Source organism: Daphnia pulicaria, chromosome 1 (genome assembly GCF_021234035.1).
Source record: "Daphnia pulicaria isolate SC F1-1A chromosome 1, SC_F0-13Bv2, whole genome shotgun sequence".
In the NCBI taxonomy this organism is placed as follows: domain Eukaryota; kingdom Metazoa; phylum Arthropoda; class Branchiopoda; order Diplostraca; family Daphniidae; genus Daphnia; species Daphnia pulicaria.
In genome coordinates this window covers 8,653,398-8,668,279 of record NC_060913.1, presented here as the reverse complement: position 1 = coordinate 8,668,279, position 14,882 = coordinate 8,653,398, and the positions used below count along the sequence as shown (strand labels likewise).

The window sequence follows — 14,882 nt, the reverse complement described above, 5'->3', positions numbered from 1 at the left end:
GTTAGACTTGACATCTAGTCGGCACTAGAAGGCAACTTTGTGCTAGTACTACGTTACACGGGACTTTGTTTTTTGTTTAACTTTTTCAACTAGTTTTTTTTTTTGGTTCTATTCTATTCTTTTGCTTAATGCTTATTATTAGTCTACTGGCTGCAATAGATTTTAAATAATCCCCAACTCTGTTTGGCGCCGTCAAAATGCCGGAATTTGCGGAATTTCAAGGTGATTCGAATCTGTTTTGTTTTATCGACACCTCTCTTGTATGCAAATCAAATAATACGAATGATCCCTTTCGAGTCCCAACCGCAAACTAATCAAACTAATCAAAGTTTAATTTGATGAGAAATGTGGCTTCGCTATGAGAAGATGAGAAAAGAAGAAAAGTAAATAGCGCAATCAAAATCTAATGTTGGTGATTAACCAGCGATGACGTCACCAAAATGCCGATCAAAATGCAGCAGCCTAGAATAAAGAATCAATAAGACTTGGAGGGACGATCCAAATTTCAGCCATTGCCAGAGTGAAAGGAAGCGGAATCGCTGCATAACTCACTGCTGAGAACTGCCTGAAGTGCATGGAGGTGAACCAGACCAGCACATTACTCCTCCGTTTCAGATGCTTCCGTCTTGTTCGCTAGTCGATCCCTTGACCTTATTCTGCACAAAATCATTCAGATAAGTCCAAACTAGTTTACCATCAGATATTAATCAAGGAAACAAACCAATGTATAGGTGGGCCACTTTAATGTGGTAGATTTTTTTGATGAAATCAAATCCAGCGGAACTCTAAATTTTTTCCCAATTTTCCCAGGTTTTCCCGGGTTTTCCCGAAATTTCCCTTGAATTTATTTTTTCCCGCTGAAGCGACGAGTGCAAAAAAAGAAAAAACCCCTGGCCCGGCCTTGACCTCAAATCACACTTTTCTTATCACAAAACGACCTTATAAATACTACACGAATGTTATATACTTTCTCTTTAGATACCGGCTTTGCATACTACACACAAATCACGCACACAACATGAACTAAAGTTAAAAACAAAAAATAAGTACTGTAAATAAATATAATTATAAAATAATTTTTGTAATTACTATAGTAGAACAAGAGCTAAATCGACCCACCCAATTGTAATGCTGATGATGGGGTATTATCGATAAAAAATGTTCCATTTTATCTCACAAAACTCTGAAAATTGATTCGTTTTGTCAGGATTTCTACCCCGGAATAATTGTTCAATTCGGCATAAATGGTTTTCATGATTATAAAATTATAAGCGTGCCTACAAATCAAAATCCGGTCTACCTGCCATATTGGGGGAATACCTGAATATACTTTGGGGGTCACTGCCTTTCTCTCTCTTTGCGAGTGCTGGGTCTACTTTGGTTTGGCCAAGGGAATTCTGGTAGTACGCGATGGACGAGCGCGGGTGAAACACGCTAGATTTTGATTGTTCGTTCGGCTTCGCGCTCGACTACGTCTTCAAAAATTGCCATTTACAAGTGATCTTCATTTTAAAACAACTATAAACAATTCAACAAGCCAAATATTCGAGACGTGTCTCTGTGATCCAACGTGTGCTGAAAATCAAAGTTTAAAATGTGCGACACTTATTCAACGAGACGGACGCTGATGCTACTGAGACCTTGGATTATTTTATTGCTGGCCAATCACATCGTTCAAGCTTACGATCTTCAAATGTCCCCGAAACTAGAAAAAGACGAGCAAGTGATTAAAGAAGGCTCAACTCTAAAACTGACGTGCATCGAAAAGATCTACTATCGCTCTGAGAGAAACGGGACAATCAAATGGACAATTCCCACACTCACCAAAAGAAAAGAAGTAAATAGCCAAATAACCATTTTAGAAATTATTCTGATTTCAACCATTTTTCTTTCGTGCATTACAGGAATTCAGAAAACGTCATCACGTAGAAACGTTTAAAAATGAAACGCAGTTGATATCGACCATGATTATAACAAACGTCACCAATGAAGATACGGGCTATTACAGTTGTCAGGGGACGTCGGAGAAATCAGATCGATACATTTACGTTACCAGTATGTTATTCTCTTCTTTAGGCTAATTTCCGTATTAATTAAATCACCTGTTAACGAACGCAGGTAATGAAAAACGTTATTTCATTGACGACGTCGATAAGAAACAATACAAGCACATCAAATCCACCTCATCCATCGTTTTTGTTGGCGAACCGGGCAAATCATTCGTCATTCCTTTCAAGACGACCCATCCCGATTTGAGCATCTCCGTTTTCAAGGAATCGACAGACATCAAAGTTGAATCCAAAAATGAATTCATCAAGGTAGAAATGTCGGTCAGCAAGTAAAATAATAATCAAATAATTAATGGAAATTGTCTTGCTGTCAAGATTTGGGATTCCTCATCGACAGTAGAAAATTCGAAATGGTCGTTCAATCATAGACAAGGACTTAAATTGGAGGGCTGTACCATTTTCGACACGACAGATTATTATTTCGTCGGCTCCATGCCAGAAAAGGTTGGCGAAAATGGCACCTCTGTCGCCCAACACAACGAAGTGCGAAAATTTTACACGTGGAATCGTTCACTCAAACAAGTCGACAGGATTGACGTCTTGGTGCGCATTCGTCTCATTGTACCAGGTAATAATTTTAATTATCTGTGATGATTATAATTATTAACGATTACGGAAATTCAATTAGGAATGGAACTGAAAAGAGTGGGAGACCCTGCTGCTGGCGACCCAGTGGAAGGATCCAACGTCACATTAACTTGCACCGTATCCAGTTTTAATCCATCTCGGTTGGCGTGGTCCTATTATGGCCACGAGTATCGTGCCAACAGCACCAAACCCAAATTAGTTCAAGGCGACCCGAAATTAAATTTGTTTAACAGTTCGACTACTCGAACGGCACAGCGAAACGGAGCGATGAAACAACCAAAAGGCAAGTTTAATTTTATTTTACCTGAATTATTTCCATTCTAATTTAATGTGAATCAATCGACGCAGATATAATTATCACATCGGAAAGAAAATGGAACGATTTATTCTACCACACGAGTCGACTAACTCTGATTAACGTCACTCTCGACAGCAAATACACGAAATTTGAATGCATTTCTGTTGAAGTGCATTCCATTTCCAAAGAAATTTCTTTTAGAATTAAAGGTATACACAACATAGAGCTCAATTTCCTTTTGATTCTCACATAATTTTGTACCACATGTAGAAATAAACAACGACCCAGTGTCGAACACTGTTGCGTCAACAGAAGATATCGCCCAAAATTTAATCTGCCACCGATTATCGCAACACGTTCCCATTCAATGGCTAAAGGTGAATCTATTTTGATCTTCAAAATTAAATCTGAATCTTCTCGTTATCTTTAACTTCTAATTCATTTGTTTTGACAAGGACGGCAAGCCGTACACTGGTGCAGTCAAAGAAACCGCCACCACGTCTGTTGTGCAACTGCGAGGAAAAGAAACGGAATGTGGAACCTACGAATGTCGCTGGACAAATAGCAAAGGAGACGGAGAGCCGAGACACAGGAACTTTAGAGTCAAATCAGTTTCCTTCGACATTGAAACAAATATCATCGTCATATTTTGTGTCACTTTAACCATCGGATTACTGGCAACCGGAGTGGGAATCGCAATCAAATTTTACTTCCAGAAAGTAAGAAAATAAATTATTTCTACCGGAAACAAATTATTTCTTAATTTACACTTTTTTAAATTGAAAAGAAAAATGGGGAAAAGAAACTCGGGAAATGGGAAACAATTTTGAATGGAGATCCGACTAGAATCGACCCGGATGTGCCGATGGAATATCAAACGGAATTCCTGCCCTACGACAAGAAATGGGAATTTCCTAGGCAACGGCTCAGACTTGGTATGTTGTTCGCCAACATTTCAGACATTTACTGAACGACGAAAATAATAAATCATTTAATTTGAAGGTCAAGAATTGGGAACTGGTTTTTTCGGTCGAGTTGTCAAAGCTGAGGCTGTGGGCTTAAAAGACTCGGATGAAACTGTGACAACAGTGGCTGTTAAAATGATCAAACCGACAAACAATTCTGACGCCGCACTCGAAGCTCTCATTAGCGAATTAAAAATCATGATCTATTTGGGGTCGCACTTGAATGTCGTCAATTTCATAGGGGCCTGCACCAAAACCACTGTCAAAGGTCCGACAGCATTAATATTTACAAAGATGAAATTTTTTAAAATAAGATGCCTAATTTTAAAATAACTCTGATTTTGTTTTGAAATTTTTATAGAAGAAATTCTGGTTATAATTGATTATTGCCGCTTCGGCAATTTAAAGTCGTTTTTGTTTGAAAACCGGGACAAGTTCGTCAACGAGTTGAACGGAATCGGTACAACATTACCTGCTTGGAATGTAACAGCGACAACCAGCAGCACACAGTATTAAAAAATTTAAATTAATTAAAATTATTCTTCTTCTTCATAACTATTTTCATTTTCGTTTGATTAGTCAAACATCTCCAAAAGATGTAAAACAAAACTTTCAATCCATAGTCAATATAGTTTTGAAATGCCAACGTGAGTTAACACAGAGAATAATTCTCTTAAAATTAAAGATAATTTCTTTTAAAATAATAACGAAAAAATTCATTTTAACAGCTGGGGAGTTGGCCAATGAAACTGGTAAACCGCGCGAAATAAGACAAACTACTAGAAAAAACGGAACAAATTCGAACGCAGCAACTGCCAATCAAATAATTATCACGAGCGACTTGATTTCCTGGGCGTTGCAAATTGCTCGAGGCATGGAATTCATGGCCGAAAAAAATGTATAAGATACAGCCCTACTAACACGGCCCATCCTCTTTATGTAAGATGTAGATAAATATGGGATGGATAGATCCAGGTCGCAATTGTGGGGCGGCAGTATAGCGTAGGTATAAATTTATTCGGATCTAGGATGGGATCAAATAAAGAATATTCATCGTAGATCCACCAGCGTATATTCATGAACATACTGATTGTACATCAAAGTAATATACTCGGGGGTATGATTTTGTTGTGATACCATTTGGTACATACACAGAATGTGCATCACAGTATAACCATATTAGGTACACAGTGGACGAAAAAGCTAAAAAATATCTCAATTTCCATTACTGCCAAACGTTTGTTCCTAAATTGTACGAACAGTTGGTCAAATGGTTAGAGAGGTGAGCTACGGAATTGAAGGTCAGTAGTTCAAGTCTCGGGGTAGACTTTTATCTTTTAATTTCTGACAGATATCATATCCAAAGATGGATGTTATTTAAGGATACTGTGTATACACAAACCGGTATATTCAAGGGACATACAAATGGTACGTGCGGGGAAGGGGAAATAAGGATAAACATGAAGCATTCCATGGATATGCTGTTTGTATCTCCCTTATCCTTGGGAGTACGCTTCAGTCATATCCATGGTACATCGCTGTGTTAGTAGGGAGTCTCATATTAAACGCAATAAATTAATCAAAATGTCCCGTCCTCTAATAGGTTCTGCACGGCGACTTGGCCGCCCGCAATGTCCTTTTGGCCGATCACGGAGTCGTCAAAGTGGCCGATTTTGGGATGGCCAGGAAAATGAAGAATCACGATTACAAGAAAAAAGGAGATGTAAGCAAGTCTCGATAACAACCAAAGCTGCTTCGTACTAATTTTATCTTTTAATAATGACAGGAGTTGATGCCAGTCAAGTGGATGGCCATTGAATCCCTGACGGATAAAATTTTTTCCAGCCAATCGGATGTCTGGTCCTACGGAATTGTCCTGTGGGAAATCTTTACCCTCGGCAAAGTTCCGTATCCAGGTGAGAATTGAATCAATTGAAATTGCCATAAAAATGAAGGGCTGGCGTTAATTAATTCCACTTCACGTTCATTTTTCCAGGAATAGATTACGGTTTGGCGCTTGTAACAGCAATTCAAAATGGACACCGAATGGAGAAACCGAAATTCGCACCCGATTTCTTTGGGGATATTATGAAAAGCTGTTGGCAAAAAGACCCGAAAGAGAGGCCTACTTTCTCTCAACTGGCCGAGGCAATTGAAGAATACATCGAGTCACTCGTCAGCATCGATTATTTAAATATCAATTAGCCAAAAGATTAAATTTAAGTTCTCAATATTTTATCGTTTCGAATTTTCTTAAATTATTTAACGAAGCAGTGCAATCGTAACTAATTGAAATGATTTCCTTCCCAACCTCCGACCATACAGGAATACATTATAAAGTATATTATGCGCATATTTTTATATCGACATCTCTCTCCCTAATGAAATAATCACGAATGTTTCTTTCCAACGTCATACCAATCAATAAATGTCGAACATCCATTTATTGCCTATCGCCTATCCATGATATAGGCCTAAGTGTAAACTTTAATAGTGTATCCTTGACGGGTAAGAATAGTTACTACTAACATCAGAAGTTGTCATACAATTAGGGGAGAACGGGGCAGTTAGGGTAGTGTATATGTTGGCACTATCGATATTGAGATATGTTTTAATGAAATCTAAGTGTAGGAAAAATTCACGCTTATGCAACCCGAAAATCCCCATCGATTAAAAAAAAAATCATTAAAAAATTCCTAAGGGTTCAGTAATAAATGAAACAACAATTTTAGCGCCTTAAAATCGTGTCATCAGCTTTGACAGATTTTTTCAATTTACGGGTTTCAGAAATAGAATATAACTTTCAACAAATAATATTCTTGAAGGAAATTCTTTCCTCTTTCAATCTGATATTTTAGTTTATTATTTCTCCTTAGAGGAGTTACTGAAAAATCAATTTGATTAACGACACCCATTCTTGAGGCAAACTGGCCTGGCAACGTTGGGGCAGTTTGCGTGTATAACATCTCTGTCGTCTAACGTCAAAATGGTGAGTCAACAAAATCTGTCAATTTTTGTTAAATGTAAGATGTTAAGGCATTATATTAGAAAAACTGAACGTTGTATGTATCCAGATGGTTACATTTTGAAAGCTGCCAAGAAAGTTGTTGCTGAGAAACAAAAAGTATGTGATGTTTCCAAAGAAACCTCCATCCAAAAAGAGCTCTACTGAGATATGTTAAAAATTTCTTGGCTACTGGAATTCAAGATGAAGTTGAAGCAACTACAATCATTGGGGGTTACCAAAAACCTCGTAAGGTAAATCCACTTATAATTTTTCTGTGTATGTGTTGCAATGTTAACTCTTTCTTGTTCGCTCTAGGTTTTCAGCAGCGAACAAGAAAGCAATCTTAGCAGTTACGTCAAAAGGGCCAGTGACATTTATCATGGAATCACTACCACAGACATGAGAAGATTGGCTTATCAGTACGCTACCCAAGAAAAATGTATTGTCCCTCTTTCTTGGTCGGTCAAGAAGGAAGCTGGAAGAGACTGGCTCTCTGGTTTCATGAGAAGACGTCAAGACCTTTCAATCAGAAAACCACAAGCAACATCTCTAAGCAGAGCTACCAGCTTCAACAAGCATTACATTGATTCCTTCTTTGACAATGTTGTGGTTGAACTTCAGGTGAGAGATGCACACTGGTTACAGTCTGCCTTACAGTATCTGCCACAGGGACGTCTATTCCACCATATTTTGTCTTTCCACGGTAACATTCTTTTCATCTGAAATGTCGTCTTTTGCTAACAAATTTGTCTCTTTATTTCAGAGTTCATTTAAAGGAATATTTCCTCAATGGTGCCCCTCTTGGTTCTGTTGGATCAGCCAATAAGTCTGGCTGGATATGTCAGAAAGATCGGTCGACTTTGCTCCATCTTTCGTCACGGATCGTCCTTTTAATTCATCACCAGTCCCATCTTCATAGAAATCCCAGCATCCAACGATAACATCGTCCAAGAAGGCCAAACTCCCGTTCCAGAGAACCACATCACACACGGCCAATGTTCTTAGTTATTTTAATTATCTTGATGTCGTGGCCATTTTAATTTTTGATTTTTAAATAACTCATGTATCGTTGTCATTTCCACCAAGAATATACTTTTGAATCTTAACTTTCTTTCTTTATTTATACGTTTAACTGATGTACCGTCCCTTGGACTGTTAGTCCATAAGAATAACATGGGCTTTTATGCCCCCATACATGGAGCGAAGTGCCCCTTCAACGGGGCATCTCGTCTTTTAATTTTTATGTTTTCAACTTCACTTTTTGGTCTAATAAAGGGGAGTTTCTGTAAATTAAAAATTCGAGGCATATAGCTCATTCTCCCCTCTTTCTTTTAAGATAATCGGGAGTTTCGAAAGTTTATTTTTAAAAGTATGGTGGCCAAAAAACAAAAAATCGCGTCAACGAGTACAACTCTCCCCTATCTGGCTGCAGATAATAGCCTACGACGCCTGTACTGTATTTGCTCACGGGCGGAAACGGAAGTGACTCTTTCAACACTTTTCAGGAACCACAAATAATGCTGAAACTAAACAACCTATTGCCTTTGCCTTGAACGTTTTGACTGAATTATTATCTTGAGTAATCCAATCAATTTGAAACACCACGAGTGAAAAATAAAATTGTCGTTGAAAGATCAACTCGATTCATTTTCATCCATCACCGCGTTATTCAAAAGTCCACAAGCCAATTAAGAGTGGCAAAGATCCCACCCAAATCAAATCGCCTAACTGTTCTGGGAGGGGAGGGGAAAGTGTCAAAATTGCGCATTTGAGCGAGAGGCTTGTCATGTAGCCACCAATTTATAAGGAGTTTTAAAAATAAAAATACCAGCAAGAAATGTAAAACTTGACTGGGAAGTGGAGAAAAGACTGTAAAGAAAGCGGCCAACTGCTAACTGACTAATGGCTCATATTAGCAAAGACATCACAATAAACCAAAGAAAGTAACGCCCCACATCAAAATCGCACGGAATAAGACTAGCAATTATTGACTTTTTAAAAAAATAAGGGGAGGGCATTCGTCCGCCTTTGGAACACCATAAAAATTATGAATGATTTGTACGGGGGAAAAATGGCCCATTGAAAAAAGCCTCGAACCTACCTTGTTAAAATCATATTCCCGCCTGCGACGTTGACTTGCAAATAGCAGACGATACTCGCCATCTCACGTCGGCCCGGACGAACACGAAGACATCTGGACGATAGAAAAAAGTATTTGGCTTAGATTTATAAAAATAAAGTGATTTGCACCTTTGTTACTAGATTCAAATCAGTGGAAAGTTAAAATTAAAATTTTAGCAAGAAATCAGCCAGAGGTGACGTCATTAGCATCTCATATACATCCTATACAATAAAGATTCAAGATAAGGGATTACTTATATACTTTTTTTTTTAGGGTTGAATTCCAGAAGTGTCTTTGAAATGCCGATCCATTTCCCAGGCAGTGTGTGACATAGGCAGAAAAATCCACTCCCCTGGAGACTGCTGCTGCCGCCTGAAGAGGAGGTAAGCCCAAGATCATTTCTCCGTCTCGGACGCTTCCTTCTTAGTTCATCTGATCCATCTCTTGACCTTGATCTATGCAAAAATGAAAAAAAGAAAATTGAATTATTACCATATCTCCATTTCTTTACGATCAGAAAATCAAGAGGGGAAATCAGACAAACCATTATAAGAAAACCACCAGGTGTGTGAAGCAAGCGGATGCGGATGTATAAGGACTGTCATCTTGCCATCAAGTTAAGTGGGCTCAGCAACTGAAACTTCAAATAAATAACAAGATCCATCTCCAATGGATTTCTTTAAAAAATCTTATGAAGAAATAGCAACTGTGTAAAACACATGAAATAAATGAAACATACTTTGGTTTTATGAAGTATCTGCTATGTTTATCTCATTCCAGGTTATCGCGTTGTATAATCCTGACGAAGGTTGTTCCATCCTATAAGTAGCGAAAAAATGTATGAATGCAAACAATCAGATTTTTTTTTAATGATACGCCTTAAATATCTAAAATAGTTTATACTTAAAGCACAGCTACACAACCGAAGCTTTCACTAGTGATGTGACGTTAACTTTAACGATTAACGTGAACATCACGTTAACGGAGGTTTTCGGGGTCCGTTAACTTAACGTAATAACTTAACGTTTTAAAATTTTCATGCGTTATTTTAACAAGCGATGTCCCACTCAACCGGACCGTTTTGGTGGAGGTACTTTTCGGATCGTAATCCGGAAAAGGACTTTACAAATCCGGACTAGGTCTATTCTGTTCAGAATCGCATGGCGATTCCAATGGAATTAAGTCCGGATTTTTATCTTTTCCCGTTCACGAGATAATCACGGTTGAAAATCGTGAAATATCACGAAAACCCAAAGTCTCCCCCTCCGACTAGATCGCTTTTAGCCGTATATTCGGCTTATACAAAAAAACTAATTAATACAAAATGTAGCCCTTTCATCCCTTTTTCAGAATCCAAAAGGATTTTCTATAATTCTGTAAGATGTCCGAGATATCACGATTTTCGTGATACCCCCATTTCGACATATTTTTCAAGCATTTCATTCGGCGTTGCCGATTGCCGTATATGTGCTTTTCGCCCCCTTTTCTGCCCACTCCTTCGCTTTTTACCTGTTTCCTATGTATCAAGGCCTTGTATATCGATACAGATAGGACTTGAAACATAGGAAACAATGGAAAAAGCGAAGGAGTGGGGGCGAAGTCACATATACGGAAATCGGCAACGCCGAATGAAATGCTTGAAAAATATGTCGAAATGGGGGTATCACGAAAATCGTGATATCTCGGACATCTTACAGAATTATAGAAAATCCTTTTGGATTCTGAAAAAGGGATGAAAGGGCTACATTTTGTATCAATTAGTTTTTTTGTATAAGCCGAATATACGGCTAAAAGCGATCTAGTCGGAGGGGGAGACTTTGGGTTTTCGTGATATTTCACGATTTTCAACCGTGATTATCTCGTGAACGGGAAAAGATAAAAATCCGGACTTAATTCCATTGGAATCGCCATGCGATTCTGAACAGAATAGACCTAGTCCGGATTTGTAAAGTCCTTTTCCGGATTACGATCCGAAAAGTACCTCCACCAAAACGGTCCGGTTGAGTGGGAGATCGCTTGTTAAAACGTTATTAAAACATTTTTTTGCTTAAAAATGCTCGAAAAATGCATTTTTTCAAGATTTTTTCGAAGATTTTTTTTAGGTTTAACGTATAAAAATTCAAATTCTATACTTGATTTGTATTTTGTATCTTTAGTCTGACCTTTAGAATTCAAGAACATGCTTTCGGGAACTCGAAAAAATTCATTTTCTTCAGAATGAGTGTAATTTTTCAGAAAATAACGTTGAAAATAACGTGCAACTTACGTTAACGGACGCTATAAATTAACGCGTTAATTTAACGTCAAAAAGTAAAGCTCCGTTAACTTAACGGATAACTTTAACGTTTCAAAAATTCACTAACGTCACATCACTAGCTTTCACCATGTCACTTTCTTTTCAAACTAATTTGAACTCTCTGGTGTTGAATCTTTTTCTTGAACTGTATAATCTAACATTTTTACTGTTATTTTGTTAGAAAAGAATGGGGCACGCTTTCCGTTAAAAAAACAAAAACAAATTCTATTAAATCGAATATCGAATCAAATTTCCTTCTATCTATACTACCGACGTTAAATACCAGAAGGCGATTCACAGACAATAGACTACGAATCAAACTAATAATAATACATTCCGGGAAAGAAATTTTCTAACCAAATCTGTCAAGAACTAGTGGGAGATGTTATCAATAGTTGCGCATAAAGTGGAACAGTAACATTTGGACACATATAGCTGCAGTCTCAAAACCTCTTCTCGTTTGCTCTAATCTGCATAACCTGTATAGGGCCACAGGCACGCACAACTCCCTAGTCCCTACAACGTGAGGACGAACATGCGACTTCAGCATGTCGCCATGGAAAATCCCGATCATCTTTTGGAGCCACTGCCTTTCTCTCTCCTTTTTTGTTCACTTGTTGAGAGCGTTCAATCAATTGCGCAGCAGTAGGCGTTGGCGAGTGAAACAGAGCTGACTGTTCGTAGTGCGCAATACTCGCGGTCCCAAAATATTAATTCAATAATTAATTATTCGTCGTTAGTTTAATCCAAACTATTTGCAACGTTTGAAATTGTGTTTCGTGTTTGGACTTGGGGTGCAATTCCCAAGTTGACAATGTTTCCCATTTCGACGAGACGGGCTCTTATGCTCGGACTTTGGTTTTCTTTTTGGGCCATTCAGATCGTTCAAACTGATGCTGGACAATTGCGAATGCTCCCCGAAGTAGAAAAGGACGAGCAAGTCAATGAAGAAGGCTCAACCTTAACACTCGATTGCATTGACGAAGATGGCGAAACAACTTTCAATTCAACCGATCAAATGAATTGGATTTTCCCACGATTTGAGGTGATAACAGTAATCTCGATAAACTATTCAATTTTGAATGTCGTCACTCGTACCCGTGTTTTTTCTAGTGGGAAAAAGGTTGGGAAGGAGGAGATCGAGTGAACATTACATTTTTCAGAAATGAAACACATCGGATTTCGACGATGACTTTAATTGACCTAAATGTCACAGACACGGGCTATTACAGATGCGAAGAGCCGTTTCGTTCGTTTAATCTAACTCGATTCGTTTACGTTTCTAGTGAGTTATTTTTTTATTAGAAACTTATGGCATTGCGACTTGTCGTTCAAATTTGATTTTTCTTGTTTTTTCGCATTCAGGTTCCAAAAGACTTATTTTGGAGACAAAGAAAAATTTCTGGGCTAATTTCTTCTCAAAACTCGAAAAACAAGAATACGACCATAGTCGCACCATTTCTTTCACTACAACTCATCCGAACGTCAGCATTTCACTTTTCAAGAATGGAACCGAACCGGATACGTACCTCGAGGTATTTCAAAATCATGACACATAAGAAAACACGTAAGACACTACAATATGACACTAATAAACCTTTTCAAATCTTATCGCTCACAATAAGGTTTGGAATTCCTCAAACAAAAATGCGAGATGGTCGTTCGATCCTAGAAATGGATTGACGTTGCAGAATCCAACCGTTTCCAACTCGGCAAATTATTTTATTTTCGGCTATTTTCCCTTTGTTGACGGAAAACCCGTTAACATAATACATAGTAACAACAGTTTTAAAAGACACCGAATACAAAAGATGATACGCAAAATCTTTCCAGTGGATCGGATCGACGCTATCGACGTGATCGAATTTCAATTTGTAGTACCAGGCAATCAAAATTGTGACATTACCCACGTAAACTTGTAAAAATTGAATGCGATTATGCAACTAGGAATCGAAGTTGAGAGAGTGGGAGCACCTGATGATCCAGTGGAAGGATCCAACGTCACTTTAATCTGCACTTCTTTGCCATCATCCCCATCGACATGGTTCTATTACGCAATTGGGAATGCGAGATGGCACAAGTTGTCAACAGATTTTTTTAAGGAACCAAACGCAGGCATGTAACACTATGCATAATATGCATAGTTGACGTTGATTTTGACATTTTTACTATTCGCAAATCACACCTATCGTCGCAGATATTAGAAACGAAATTGAAGAGACGCCAGACGGATTTTACACGACAAAATTGAATTTGATCAACGTGACCCTTAATACTCCGTACACGAAATTCAAATGCGCGCATAGCTTTGACAAATCGTTTGTTAAAGAGATTTCTTTCACTATTAAAGGTGAGATTTTATAAATTTCACTAAAATATAATGCCAGATCCTATACAAATTACTTTATTTTTAACAATATTTTACGCGGATTTCTTTTAATTTAATAGAAATAGACAACGACCCAGTGTCTAATTTAATTAATCTAGAAAAAGGAGTCGGCCAAAATTTGATCTGCAACCGTTGGTCGCAACATGTGCCCATTCATTGGCTCAAGGTGAAATCTTTCATTATTCTCCTCCTCGGTATTTTCCGATTGGCAATTAAATTGGTATTCTAATAACTAGGATGGCGTGGCACACTCCGACTTGATCTATGAAACCGCAACAGCGTCTAATGTGCAACTGCAAGGAAAAGAAACGGAGAAGGGAACCTACGGATGTCAATGGAAAAACAGCAAAGGAAAGCCACGACACAAGTTTTTCACAGTCAACATAAACTTCCATTCCGAAAAGGACGAGAAAGATACAAACTCCATCATCATCATCATATCGGCATCTTTAATCGGATTACTTGCAGTAGCAGTGGGAATCGGAATTAAAGTTTATCGCGACAAAGTAAAACATTTTTACCAATACTAATTATAAAGCACTTAATCCCCGTAAATGTCAAATAATTTTAAAGAGAAACGTGGAAAGAGAACTTGAAAAAAGGCTTAACGGAGATCCGAGCAGAATCGACCCGGATGTGCCAATGGAATATCAAACGGAATTCCTGCCCTACGATAGGAAATGGGAATTCCCAAGGAAACGGCTCAGACTCGGTTTGTTGTTCTTTGGCACTTAGTTCATTTAACGGCAAAAATAATTAAAAATTAAATTAAAAGGTAAAGAACTAGGATCCGGTTGTTTCGGTCGAGTTGTCAAAGCCAAGGCCGTGGGCATTAAAGACTCTGAGGAAACTGTGACAAGAGTGGCCGTTAAAATGATCAAACCGACGTCCAAATCTCACGACGCATTGGACGCTCTCATAAGGGAATTAAAAATTATGATTTATTTGGGACCGCACTTAAATATTGTCAATTTAATGGGGGCCTGCACCAAAACCCTCGTCAAAGGTAAAATCACCAGGAGAACAAAAAAAAAATAAAACAATTTCTTTTGTCACTTACAGAAGAAATTCTGATCATCATCGACTTCTGCCGATTCGGCAATTTAAAATCTTATTTAATTAAACATCGGGGCAAATTTATGAACCAG

At 38.0% G+C, this 14,882-nt stretch overlaps 1 protein-coding gene and 2 long non-coding RNA genes across 4 annotated transcripts in view; 2 read left to right on the top strand and 1 right to left on the bottom strand.

The window, feature by feature from the left end:
* LOC124344997 (verrucotoxin subunit beta-like) overlaps positions 1-14,882 on the bottom strand; it is a 493,626-nt gene that overhangs the window by 380,107 nt on the left and 98,637 nt on the right. The window lies entirely within an intron of this gene.
* Positions 6,738-8,168, top strand: LOC124350494. Of its 2 annotated transcripts, none has more exons than XR_006921036.1 (4): positions 6,738-6,909; positions 6,995-7,178; positions 7,243-7,548; positions 7,691-8,168. It is a non-coding gene; the product is annotated as an uncharacterized LOC124350494 (long non-coding RNA). The 2 variants fall into 2 exon arrangements; XR_006921030.1 differs by having other exon boundaries at positions 7,243-7,630.
* LOC124351076 lies at positions 13,648-13,999 on the top strand. Its single transcript, XR_006921357.1, has 3 exons — positions 13,648-13,695; positions 13,794-13,900; positions 13,971-13,999. It is a non-coding gene; the product is annotated as an uncharacterized LOC124351076 (long non-coding RNA).